Source organism: Jaculus jaculus, chromosome 2 (genome assembly GCF_020740685.1).
Source record: "Jaculus jaculus isolate mJacJac1 chromosome 2, mJacJac1.mat.Y.cur, whole genome shotgun sequence".
NCBI lineage: Eukaryota > Metazoa > Chordata > Mammalia > Rodentia > Dipodidae > Jaculus > Jaculus jaculus.
Genome location: NC_059103.1, coordinates 82248545 through 82261097, shown reverse-complemented (window position 1 = coordinate 82261097; position 12553 = coordinate 82248545). Strand labels below are relative to the sequence as shown.

The 12553-nt window shown below is 42.3% G+C and overlaps 1 protein-coding gene across 1 annotated transcript in view; it reads right to left on the bottom strand.

The window, feature by feature from the left end:
• Positions 1–7586, bottom strand: part of Ndnf (neuron derived neurotrophic factor) — a 35064-nt gene extending 27478 nt beyond the window's left edge. The window contains exon 1 of the mRNA XM_004658557.2: positions 7242–7586. The gene's annotated coding sequence lies outside the window, so the exon portion shown is untranslated. The remainder of the gene's footprint in view (positions 1–7241) is intronic.
• Between the last annotated feature and the right edge of the window lie 4967 nt (positions 7587–12553).

Here is a 12553-nt window from a genome sequence, read left to right as displayed (position 1 = left end):
AAATTCTTAAATGTAAATATTCACTGGGCTTAACCTTGAAGGTAATTTTGTCCCATATAATTCCTGAGTATGAAGATTTTATGCCTTAAATTCATACTAAGATGCATTTGTGGGGCCCAGTAAAAATGAAAATATATGGGGACTGGTGTACAAAGGCCTTTTCAAAACAATCTCATGAAGTCATCAATCAAGCATGAAATCATTCTCAATGCGAACCATGAAGTTGGCCATAGGTACAAACATTAAAATACAAGGGACAGAATTAGCAGAAGCTAATTATCAAGAGTGCATGCTCTCTCTCTCTCTCTCTCTCTCTCTCTATCTGTCTATACATATACATATATTTGTATATATACATATGTATAGATGTATGGTTATGCATTTTTATATAAATATTTTCATCTCTCACTAAAATTTTATATTAGGAAAGCCTCATTTCTGCCTGGCTTTACATAGCCATTAACAAGTCTTTGTAAGGTGCTAGCTGATATCATTTTATTCTGCCTACCTTCATAGCAGTAACTTCAAACTTAGAGGTGGCTCTGTCAAACAAACTTACTTCTAAAATTAAGAATGCTGAACATATTTCTCAGGGATAAAAGGTGCTTCCTTGTATAAAGCCTGTCAGCACAGCTATTATTCCACAATATCCATGTAAAGACAAAGCACAAAGTAGGACATTCATCTGGAGTATGTCTGCACTGGGTGAGAGACCATGGCAAGCCCATACTCACTATCTCTAAACCACTCTCACTTTTCCTTTTTTCTCTCTGATTGCAAATAAAGAAATAACATTAAAAATAAGGGGCTGGACAGATGGCTTAGCAGTTAAGGCACTTTCCTCGGTTTGATTCCCCAGTACCCATGTAATCCACATGCACAAGGTGGCTCATACATTTGGAGTTCGTTTGCAGTGGCTGGAAGGCCTGATGTGTCTATTCGCACTCTCTCTTTCTTTTTCTCTCTGCCTCTTTCCCTCTCTCAAATAAATAAATTATTAAAAAAAAAACAATAAGAAAATAAGAAAAAATAACTCTGTGTGTGTGTACATGTGTGCTATGTGTGTGCCATAGTGCATGCATGGAGGTCAGAGGAGGACCTTAGATGTTGGTCTTCTACCTTCTTTGCGACAGGATCACTCATGTTTATCAGGCTAGCTGGACCACAAGCTCCTACTCAATCCTCCTTTCTCCACTTTCCACCTCTTGGTAAGTGCACTGCGACTAAGATGTATGCTATATCATAACATCATCTGGCTTTATGTAGGTGCTGGGGATCTGAAGTCAGTTACTGACTCGTGCTTTACACACTTAGAAATCTTCCAATCTCTAGAAAAAAAATTATGGTAATTCTTTAGTGCCCTGAGAAATCTGGTTGAGCTGAGTGTCTTCTATAGCTACTCTCAGACTTGCACTCTTGTGACTTGCCTTGAGGTGATTTATTGGTAGAGAGAGTATCCTGCTACTGAGGCTGTTAGAATGTTGTCTTTTTAATCTCCCACTGAAGATGTGGCTTTATTTCTCCATAGAAGTAATATATTTTCCTAGTACATTTCTACAAACTTTGAAAGATCACCAAAAGAACTGACAAGTTACTGAAGACCAAATGAGGCAAAGAGATAAAAGTGAAACCAAGTGTCCATGTGTTTTAGCTAACACCTTTGTTTCTGGTCATTGTCATCAGTAGGGCAAGAAATGACTCTTTGAACACATGATCAAATATTTCTGAATCAATTAAATTTTGGAGCTTTGATAGTGTCATTACATTTTAGTGAATGCAAATGCATATAATAATGAGATCTACATGATAATGTATGCACATACAAATGTAAACTAATGTATTCAGATCAGTAAAATGTGCTTATGTGTTTCTAAATGTATATTTGAACTAAAAAGCTCACGTGCATTTATAGTTGTGTGGAGCTTTGGTATGGCTGATAATTCAATAAGAATGAATTTTACTGCTGAAATAAAATGTGAAATGCTGCACTTGGCGATGCCTATGGGTGTAGTGTGTACATATGAGCTGACCTCAAGAGAGTCATCAAAGCCATCCCAAGGTGTACATGGCCGACTGTGGATTATGTTTCTCTACATTGGGCTATAAATTGTAACCACTCACATTCCAGTAAGGGCTTAATGCTTGCAACATCTAAATCTTAAACAAATCAGGCCCTTTTACATTGGCTTTGCCAATGTAACAATGTATTTGCCAATAAATACCAAGTACTTGCCCCTCATTGCCTCTTTGCCAACCATCCAAACACAGTTTTGTCAGTCTGCATATAACTGTTCATAGTTCTTATATATTTTTTAAAAACAGCTATGGTGATTCTAAAACAATTATACTCTGTAAGTCTTTTTGTTTATGAGTTTAGATTTTATGACTGATATTACAAAGAAACCTGAGTTTCATTTTATCTACATCTGTGGAGATAAGGACAATGACTTATAAAACAAGGTACAGAGATTATGATCTTTAGTTGTGGATAAAATGCACATTTGAATGTAGCCCATATTTTGGCTATGCCTTTAAATTGAGTCATATATTCTCTGGGATCAGAGCTGGAAAAGAGAAATTTTAGCTTGACTTCCTCTTAGGGAGAAGAGACACCAACAGTTACTTGTACAGTGGCCCCTTAGTTTAGCCAATGTTGACTGTTTATGTTATTAGCAGACATCATTTCAGTTAGAAAACTGACATGCAGGTATATTGCCTAAGTTAACTTTTCTAACTTTCTTTTTATAATTGAATGTCTCCACACTTCACAGGGTCTAGGAGTTCTGCTGGAATGAGTTGATTTCTAATCACATGATTATGTGTTGAAGTCCTTCCAAACTTCATACAACCTCATTATTTCTAAAACATCTTTTACTTTCTCATGACCATAAAAGGCAGCAAATTATTTCCAAGAGAAGAACTAAAAGAGACATTTGATCTATTAACTATCCAAATTTATATTAGTATGAGACCCATAGTGTTCTTTCTTATAGAGAATATTTATTTCAGGGTTTTCACAAGTCAGACTAACATATGACAGAAGAGATATGAAATACTAAATATGTATCATATTCTAATTTGCTACAGGAAAAATATCAAATAAAAAACATGAACTCTTCACCAACAAACTATAAATAAGTCTTTCCAATGGATCTCAAAATTACTGAAGATATAATGAGCTATGATCTTGGAAGCCTCTGTACTTTATTATAAATTTGAGAAGTTTAAATCAAATCTTGCTCAATGAATTCCTTTGGAAAGCATGACACCAAAATGGGACACAATCTTCATCTGTTCTATGGTCAAATCTGTTTCTTCATCCCAGAGGGAAAATCCTACATATCTTTATTACTAGCTTGAGTTGACTCCAAACTGGTCAAATTCTCTACCCTTAAGTTTTTTTAAGGCACAAAAAACAACAGTTTTTTTTTTTAAATTTTTGGTGATTTATATTATAGTATCAATTTCATCTTTCTGGAGTGTTTCAAAAGAATAAAACTTATGGACTTGTTGATTTGCAGATTTTAGCAAACTACCAAAAGGAAGTGGGATCTCTAGGCTCTTTTTTTGTTTCAGAAGTGAGCAGCCTAGAATACACCTGCTCTGTACACCTGTGGGCCATGCCAGGCATCATCTCAGAAGTGTCCTGAGAGACTACCATGACTCTAAAAACACAGACACTGACATGTTGTTTCCTCCCCCAGAATCTAACCAAATTCATGGTCAGCATACCATTGTAGTAGGATCCATCAAAATATCAGTTTTCCTATATTTATTTTCTTTTCTAGAAGGAAATGAACATTGAAGCATGACTTCTAACATTTTAGTCATCATTTCTTTCTTTTTTCATTTCTTATGTAGGGCACTGAGTGAAATTTGTTTCAGCTCAGTATTTTTAAAGGAAATAGTTAAGTACTGGGGAATTATATTTTTCAAAACTACTTCAACATAAACTCTTGGCTAAGAAATGACCTCAAGTTCAGTGAATTAGCTGATGCTTTTCTGTTAGTCACCTTGCCATTGACCCAGTACAGATGATGGTGACCAGCAGGGAGTAATCCTTAACTGAGGGTTTCTATGGTACATGTTCCACAAAACAAGATTGCCCATGCACATGTGTGCATGCGCAGACACACACACACATACACACACAGGTGGTGGGGTGGTTGTGAGGGCATACTGCTTGGTCACTAGAGTCAGCTATCATTACGAAGGAAAGAAACATTAAAATAATTATAATCTGCAAATTATTTGTAGTTCACATACTCAGATATGCTTTCTGAGAATTCAGCATAATCACTAAAATATTTGTTATGTCAAGATGAAAAGTTCGTGTTCTAACAGTGAGGACAAGAAGAAAAGAAATCACAATCAGCTTGAAAATAAAAGATTCTGGTCTCTAGCTAGGCTGAACAGAACTGCTAAGAAATAAAAGAAGACAAAGGCATTTTATTTTCATCTTTCCTCGATTTCAAATAAATTATCAGTCTTAAAATACATGTTTTTCCCTGCCACGTATAGTGTCTGCTTCGTGAAACTGAGTGAGGAAACCAAAATTCTAAATGGCCAGTTTTATGACGTCAACTGAAAAAATCTCTAAGTTACATAAGACCAACCCATTGTGGCTGCTGGGAATGCAGCCTTCCCTTGTACCATATTGGCAGTCAGGACATGACTCTTCTCACATCCATGCCCTACCACATGGATGTTAAATAAGAGCCAGGACAAATAAACTGAGGGTAAGGGCTTTCCTCATCCACAGAAGGGGAGCTTGCAATTATACATTTTGTTACATCTTTGGAGATAAAAGCTGTATCTGCAAGTGATTAAAAGATGTTTTGTATTCATGGTTTCATTTCTGCTGAAATAAATGCGTAATTTAAACCACATATAACTCATGGCAATTTAGACCCATTACAGAGTTCTAGCTTCTTTTTTATAATAGCTACTAATTAAAACAGAGTGTTGCTGCCATGAGTCTGAGCCTTTGACATAAAGGTTTAATGAATAAAACGTCCTGACACAAAAATGAAAACAGTAATCCCGACAAGGCTGCAAGCTGTTCTGTTTCAAGTGTGTGGTAAAGATTAAGGACAGTCACTAACGTAAAGAATTGTGCAGCGATGAAATGTGTCATGTCTTTCTTTGAAGGAAGAAGCATTTGTGAAAGAAATTTGAAATAGCATTTTTTGTTTTTTTTGTTTTACTTTCTGGGCCCTTCATTCCTAGTTGATCCTCTTGTACCCCCAACCTCCCACCACACTAGAATTTAAAAATCTTTAGAGTCACTTTTAGAGAATAAGTGATGGGATATTTTAATATAACCCTGAATATAGGTTGAGATTGAATATGGGAATTGGGACCATAATTAATTATGTTGCCAAGTTTTGGACACTGAGAAAGTGGGTGAAGCAATGACACTTCACAGGGCTGCAACCCTCTGCGAGTTCGTGAATTAAACCTGGCAAAACCACGGTATCTTTTTTGACAGTTGATTAATCCCATATGCAGAATGAGTGTAAGGCATGAATAAGGCTGTAGTGTTTGCACTTTCTGAAACCACTGTAATAAGAGACTGACATAAAAATCAAGCCGGTGTAAACATTCCTCAGATAGGTTTACGGCCTTATTATCACTCTTAATAAGTAATAATGGATAATAATAAATACCACCCGCTTCAGCACACTCTGCTCTCTATGCGGACTCCCTCTCACACCCATCCATCACTTCTTTCAGGATAATAAAACAATTCAAACCCATCAAATCCTCAGCAGCTCCCTCGGGAGGGAGGGATGTTTTATCTCTACTCTGTGAACCCGGGGAGGGTTTCACTTGTTTGAAGGGGCGGAGAATAGAGCGGGGGTCCTATTTATTTCTATTGATGACGCCCCTGGTTCTCACAGGCGAGCAAGGACCGGGTGGGAGGAGGAGAAGGGGAGGCGCGCAGATCCCCTCCTCCAGAAAAGAAAAAAAAGGTTAGGAAGCCAGGCAGCAGGAGGAGGGGCGGAGGGGGATGAGAGGGCAGTGTGCTGAAGGAGATCAGCTACTAAATTATGATAATAAAATTCTTCCCTATGATTTAGCGGGATCGGAAGATGAGAAGTAAATAAATGTGCCAACCCAACTAAGTTACTAAAACTGAAAATCAAAACCAGAGACATTTGTTCAGGTTCATTCCTCCTCCGCCGCCCCCGCCGCCCCCCCCCCCCCCCGCTAAAGTCTTAATTTCAGGGAACCAGGGGTCGTTCCTAGAACAGAAGAAGGAAAGCGCTCCAAAGGGGTCCCGGGGAGAGCGGCGCGCTGGCTGCCACCTCGAGGGGTCCGGGCCGCTGGAGACTCGGAGAAACTCAAGCCTTAGATTGGGGCAGGGGCGCGTGGTAGAGCGGGGAAGAAGGGGGTGCAGTGAAGCGAAAAGGCACCCCAAATCCCGCGGTTAGTGAAATGTCCCCAAGATTAGAGGGTATCTGAAGTCAAACGTCTAGAGTGAAGACCGCGGCGATTCGGCTGGAGAGAAAGGTGGCGCACAGCGACGGACCCCTACTGGCTCCCCGACGGCGAATTCACCACATCAGGTCGCCGGGGTGGAGCGGGAGGGGATGAGCCTCGCTAGCTGCTCCGCCACTGGGCAGAAGTGTGAGCGGGTCCCGGACCATCCAGCTCAAGGAAGTTTCTCTGGCGACGCTCGACGCTCGCCTACTTCGCCCAGGACGAAAGGAGAAAGTGCGGCGGGGGTATTCAAGGGGAGTCCAGTAGAGATCCGCTGGTTCCCGGGAGACCTCCGCGCCCCAAATCCCACAAGCTGCGCAGACCCCGCTCTGCTGGCCCTGACGCCCACCTTGTAACACCCCAGCTTCTCAGACCCTCCCGCTCTCCCGCGGCGACAGGAAGGCTACGAACCGCAATAAGCAATAAGCAATAGTCCACCCGGCAGCAGGGCAGAGTTAGAGTCCAATACAAGTTGAGTCTAAAGACTGCGGTTCTGGAGACCTTCATTCCCCAGCCTCGCAGTGCTCAGGGAAGCCCAGCCCCAACCCATCCAGGAACACAGAAGCACCCCAGGCCACCCCACGCCCCCCACTCCAGTGCATAGGATGGCCAGGGAAACCTTGACCGCCTCTGTCTGGTTTGCTGACGCGCGCTCCAGCTCGATCCCGGGTGAGCCCTTGGGGGTGAGGGCTGCTGGGTAGGGGCTCCCGGGGGCAGGGCGTCGAGGAGTCAAGGGTTGCTTGCCTCTAGCTTACCTTTAAAACTTCGGGTTTTGTTTTTTTTTTTTTTTTCCTAGAGAGAAGGGGAGACTTCTCCCCGAGGTGCGCGAAACCCGGTACCCGGATCCCGCCAAGATGGTAAGGACCAGGATCCGGACGACTGGATGGCGGGGACGGCGGCAGATAGAAAACTGCTGCTTCTGCCCGAGTGCCCCAACTTCGCGGTGGGCGCTGCAAACTTCAAAGGTTGGCCGCTGAAGTTGGTGCGAAGTGGCGAGGGGAGCGGCGGGGCTCCCGGGAAGGCGCCCGGAGGCCTGGCAGCGGCGGGGAGCGTGCGGGCGCGGGGTAGCGGGAGGATGCTGCGGAGCTCGGGACAGCGGAGAGCGGCCGGAGCCCGGAGCAGGGCGCCCGGCGGCACAGGCGGCGGCTGGTGCGCGGCTCGCTGCGCTCCCCTCCGCTCCGCTCTCTCCCGGCAGCGAGCTGGGACTGTGTGCTCTCCCTCCCGCGTGTCACTGCACCAGCCCAGCCGCCGCCCCTCCCAGCCCAGCCCCTCCCGCCCCGCCGCTGCCCGCCGCCCCTCCTCTCTCTGCCCGCCGCCTCCCCCTCCGTCCCCTTGCCTCTCCCGCTGCGCGCCAGCGTGCCCCACACGCACACTCACACTCACACTCACTCCTTCTCTCTTCCTTGCTCCTGGCGGCACACACCCCAGCCCTGCGACCCAAAGCTCCAGCATCAAGACCTTCCCGGCCAGCATCGCGGGAGTAACCGCCAGTCCACATTTCTGCCACCCGAGCTAAGAAGAGAGAGACAGCGAGACAGCGAGAGAGAGAGAGAGAGACAGAGACAGAGACAGAGACAGAGACAGAGAGAACCCCACCGAAACCCCGGCGAGGCTGCAGGACGTGCCAGAGGTGCACACCGGACCATCGTACTGTCACGGAGACTGGGGTGTACAGCGGAGAGGAACTCTGGTGTTAACTTGAGGCTTAGGAGACGTTAAATCCTGGACGTTGGAGGAAGGCAGAAAGCAGTGGGTGCAAACTGCATGCTTGTCCCACTTTTCACGAGAACGCCTGCCCACCCTCGTCTTCACTCAGGGTCGGCTTTCCCCCTTCGCAGCAAAAGCCGAGGCTCCTTGTATGTGATACTCAGAAGCTGTTTTAATGATGGAAAAGCGGCCCTTCAGGTCCAGGGAACTTGCGAAGCCATTAAAGCTGGCTAGATAATTAAGATAAAAAGTTACCCAATTAGCAACCTGGCCTGAGCCTAGGAAAATGAGGGAAGAAAAAATAAATAAAGGACAGAGTGATTTTTCTTAGTGTGAACCCTAGACTCAAGAAACTTTTTCTTAGACTTGTTTTTACAGTATTAAGTTCTTAGAACACACTGGTTAGTGTTTATTAAGATGCAGTGTCAACAGTGAAAGCATGACACGTCATTGCGTCACCCAGACAAGATAAATAAGGTAAAAAATAAACCTTACTGAGACTATAGTAAGAACTATGATTTCTCTTTTAGATACCTTTAAATCCCAGAAACACCAGTCCACCCCAGCTCCCATAGCTCTGTGGCTAGTGAGTAAGAATACTGCCATTGGTGGTTTATGAAACTGCTCAAATGCCACAGTACAGCTTGGTAAAAGTCACGGAAGGGTTAGAAAGTGTTTAGGACATAGGTTTCAGTTCAAAGCTACTAAGGACAAGGAAGAAAGAAGCCAGACAAACAAGGACTAGGGAATGGCAGGGAAGGGTTGGGGCGTTTCACAAACAGAAATTGGTGAAGAGGTTAGGACAGTGTCAAAGTACACCCCTGTTCTGGGAACTGCAGAGTCAGGTGTGGCTGGATTGCCAGTGAAGGAAGCAATGACAGGCCTGACCCGGCTCAAGGACCCAGAGAGGTGAGCCTTCTGAAGGTGGCCCTTGAGAAACTATCAATAGTTTTAAGCAAGAATAGATCTTAAGGTTTTCAAGTGTTGTCATGAATGCGTTTAGAAAGTTCTCTCAGATATGTCTGTGGAGTGAGAGAACAGTGTGGAGTTCACTTTGAGAGTGGGGGAACCAACCAAGGAAGATGGCCAAAGTGACTTGGGAGCCATGGTTAGTTCCGCAGACAGGCATTTGGACTGACAGGGGTTAGTTAGTTTGCACTTAATGGATGGTGAAGAAGAAAAGGGATTCTAGCCTAAGTTCTCTAGCAAGCACAGCAAGGCAGCCCGATGCTCCACAACGAAGAGAAACAGCAGACAGAAGGTCAGACTAGGAAGTACAAACCTTTACATGCCTTGAGATGGGGGTGTCGGGTGGTACCTGCATGCTGTGCTGGGTAGGCAGCTAGAAGGGCTTCTGGAGGGAGAAGATCAAGCTGGAAGATACCTTAGGAGTCAGTGTTCAGGAGACGAGGAAGGCAGCCAGAGAAAGATAACTAGGGATGAAACATGGCAGGGTACCTGCGTTACAGATGTGGAGAGAGGAATTGGGGCTCGGCCAAGAGAGTGTTGGAGACAGGAAAGAAAGGAGAACATGGAGTGAGAAGACCTGATAAAGCCAAAGGTCAGGCCTGGTAACCACAGTAGAACTTAACAGACGTCAGGACAACCAGACTGAAATGTGAGCTGTCTCTTGGGTTAGTATACGAAGTAATGGGTTTCATCATGCCATCTTCATACACATGGGTCTTTATATTTTGTTCCCACTCATATTCCCCCAACCAGGGGCCCCCAGGATACCTATTATCTTTCCAGCTGGTTCTTTCCCCAGTTTACTCTCCTTTCTGCTTTCTTATTACACGCATTCCCTCAACCTTATTTCCCACCTCCTTTAAGATCTTTTCCTTAGCAGGGTATGGTGGCACACGCCTTTAATCCCAGCACTTGGGAGGCAGAGGTAGCAGGATCACTATGAGTTCGAGGCCACCCTGAGACTCCATAGTGAATTCCAGGTCAGCCTGGGCTAGAGTGAGACCCTACCTCGAAAAACCAAAAAGAGAGAGAGAGAAGAAAAAGATCTTTTCCTTCTCTCTCATAATCTCTTTGGTATTTTTGTGATCAGCAAACTTTCACATATAAATATCTGTATCTGTATCTATCTCTATTCACTTTTAGATCTTGGTTCTGCAGATGAGCAAAAATGCTGTGTTTGTCTTTGCGATTTGGCTTATTTTACCTATCACAACGATTTCCAGTTGCATCAGTTTTCTTGCAAATGTCGTCATTTCATTTGACTTTATAGCTACATAAAATTGCATTGTGTACATGCACCATGCTTTATCCATCCATCTTCGAATGGACATCTAGGCTGATTCCATTCCCCAGATGTTGTGAATCATGCAGCAGTAAACATGGATGTGCAAGTACCTGTGTGAATGCTGACTTAGGTTCCTTAGGGTATCTATTCAAGAGTGATACAGCTCAGTCCGATGGCAGTTCTATTCTTAATTGTTTTCAGAACCTTCCTTAATTATTTCCACAGTGGTTCTACAAGTTTACAGTTATATCATTAGTAAATCACATCCTTGCCAAGACTTTTTGTCAGTTATTTTCTTGATAAGCCATTCTGACTGGGATAAAATGAAATCTTAAAGCTGTTATAATGTATGTTTCCCTGATTGCTAAATATATTTGAATGTTTTTTTTTTCAAGATTTTTTTTTTTTTTTGGCTATGGGTATTTCTTCCTTTGATAAATGTCTATTCGGATCATTAGCCCATATATTGTTTAGGTCATATGATTTTCTTGTGTTTAAGGTTTACAGTTCTTAGTACATCTCAGATATCAAGCCCCCATCTGAGGTGTCGTTGGCAAAGATATTTTTCCGTTTTGTAGTTTTGCTCTTCTCTTTGGTGACTGCTTTCCTGTGCTGGGGAGAAGCTTCTTAGTATCATGTAATCCCATTGGTCCATTCTTGAGATTATTTCTTTGCTATTAAAATCTCTTTTAGAAAGTCCCTGCCTATGCTTATATCTTGACATCTTTTACTCTAGCAGTTTAAAAGTTTAAGTTTTTATGCTAAGGTACTTGACCGATTTTGAATTGAATCTGGTACAGGATGAGTTATGGATCTAGTTTTATTCTTTTACCTGTGAAAATCCAGTTTCCCCAGCACCATTCATTCAACAAAGTGGTCATTTCAACAATGTATGTTTTTGTCAAAAATTAGTTGGCTCTGCTAGAGAGATTGTTCAGCAGCTAAAGGTGCTTCCTTGAAAAGCCTTCTGGTCTGAGTTTGAGTTCCCACTACCCATGTAAAAGCCAGATGCACAAAGTGGCACATGTGGATGGAGTTTGTTTGGAACGGCAAGAGGCCCTGGTATGTCCTTTCTCTTTCACTCTATAAAATAAATAAATAAAATATTTTTAACAATTCAATGTTGTAATAATGTGGGCTTATTTTTAAGTCCTCTATAGTTTAAAAAAATGACCAAAGAATTTTGACCTAAAAAAAAAAAAAGAAAACATAGTTCATGCTGCATGTATATAAAGAATCCAGAGTAGTTAAGTAGAGAGGCAAGGTAGAATTACCAGGACAGAAATGTACATGAGTTCATTTATTTCACTGTTTGTCTCTGAGCGGAAAGAGGTGCTTTTCTTAGAGGAGTCAGGTGATCAGGATTATGGGATGTTGAGGAAAAGCAGGTACACTCGGGACACCTGAAGATGCAACAGAGAAGCCCCATAGGTTTTCTGGAGGACAGTTCCCACCACAGTGCAATGAGAGCAACACTGGTCAGTTTCGTACAGCTGATGGAGAGTTCAAATGAACCTGTTTCAGGTACTTTTCTAAATTGTCAGTACAAAGGAACCAAGTCATAAAGGCATTACCGTGACATATTATTGATTCAGTCTATTAGTGATAGACCATAGTTTATGTGAGAAACTAAGAAATCTATGAAGAAACATTTTTAAACTTTATACAATAGCCATGTTTTGAACATCAGAACTTAACCTTATTGATATATCTTGCCTTCTCAAAAAGTATGTCATTGATTAAACTGGTGACATTATATATTTTTATTTGTATATGTGCTTTCTATATGTTTTGAGAATCTAGGGCAATGTGTCTTATTAGATAAAAAAAAATTATCCAGACACACTTATATCTCTAGAACCTGCCAATTATTTGTTGTTGAGCAAAAATTATCTAAGCATTAGCCATTTTCTGAGTGTTTTTATAATATAAAAGTAGAACATATTATAACTGATTTATAGGTGACAATATTCAAGTGTTTGAAAGGTAATCATTTACATTTACCCAAATTTTCTTTTCAACTACAAAATTCACTTATTTAGTCAATTGCAAAATAAAATTTGCCTAAAATAATTATAAAATTAAGAGTGAAAATCAAGTTTACTT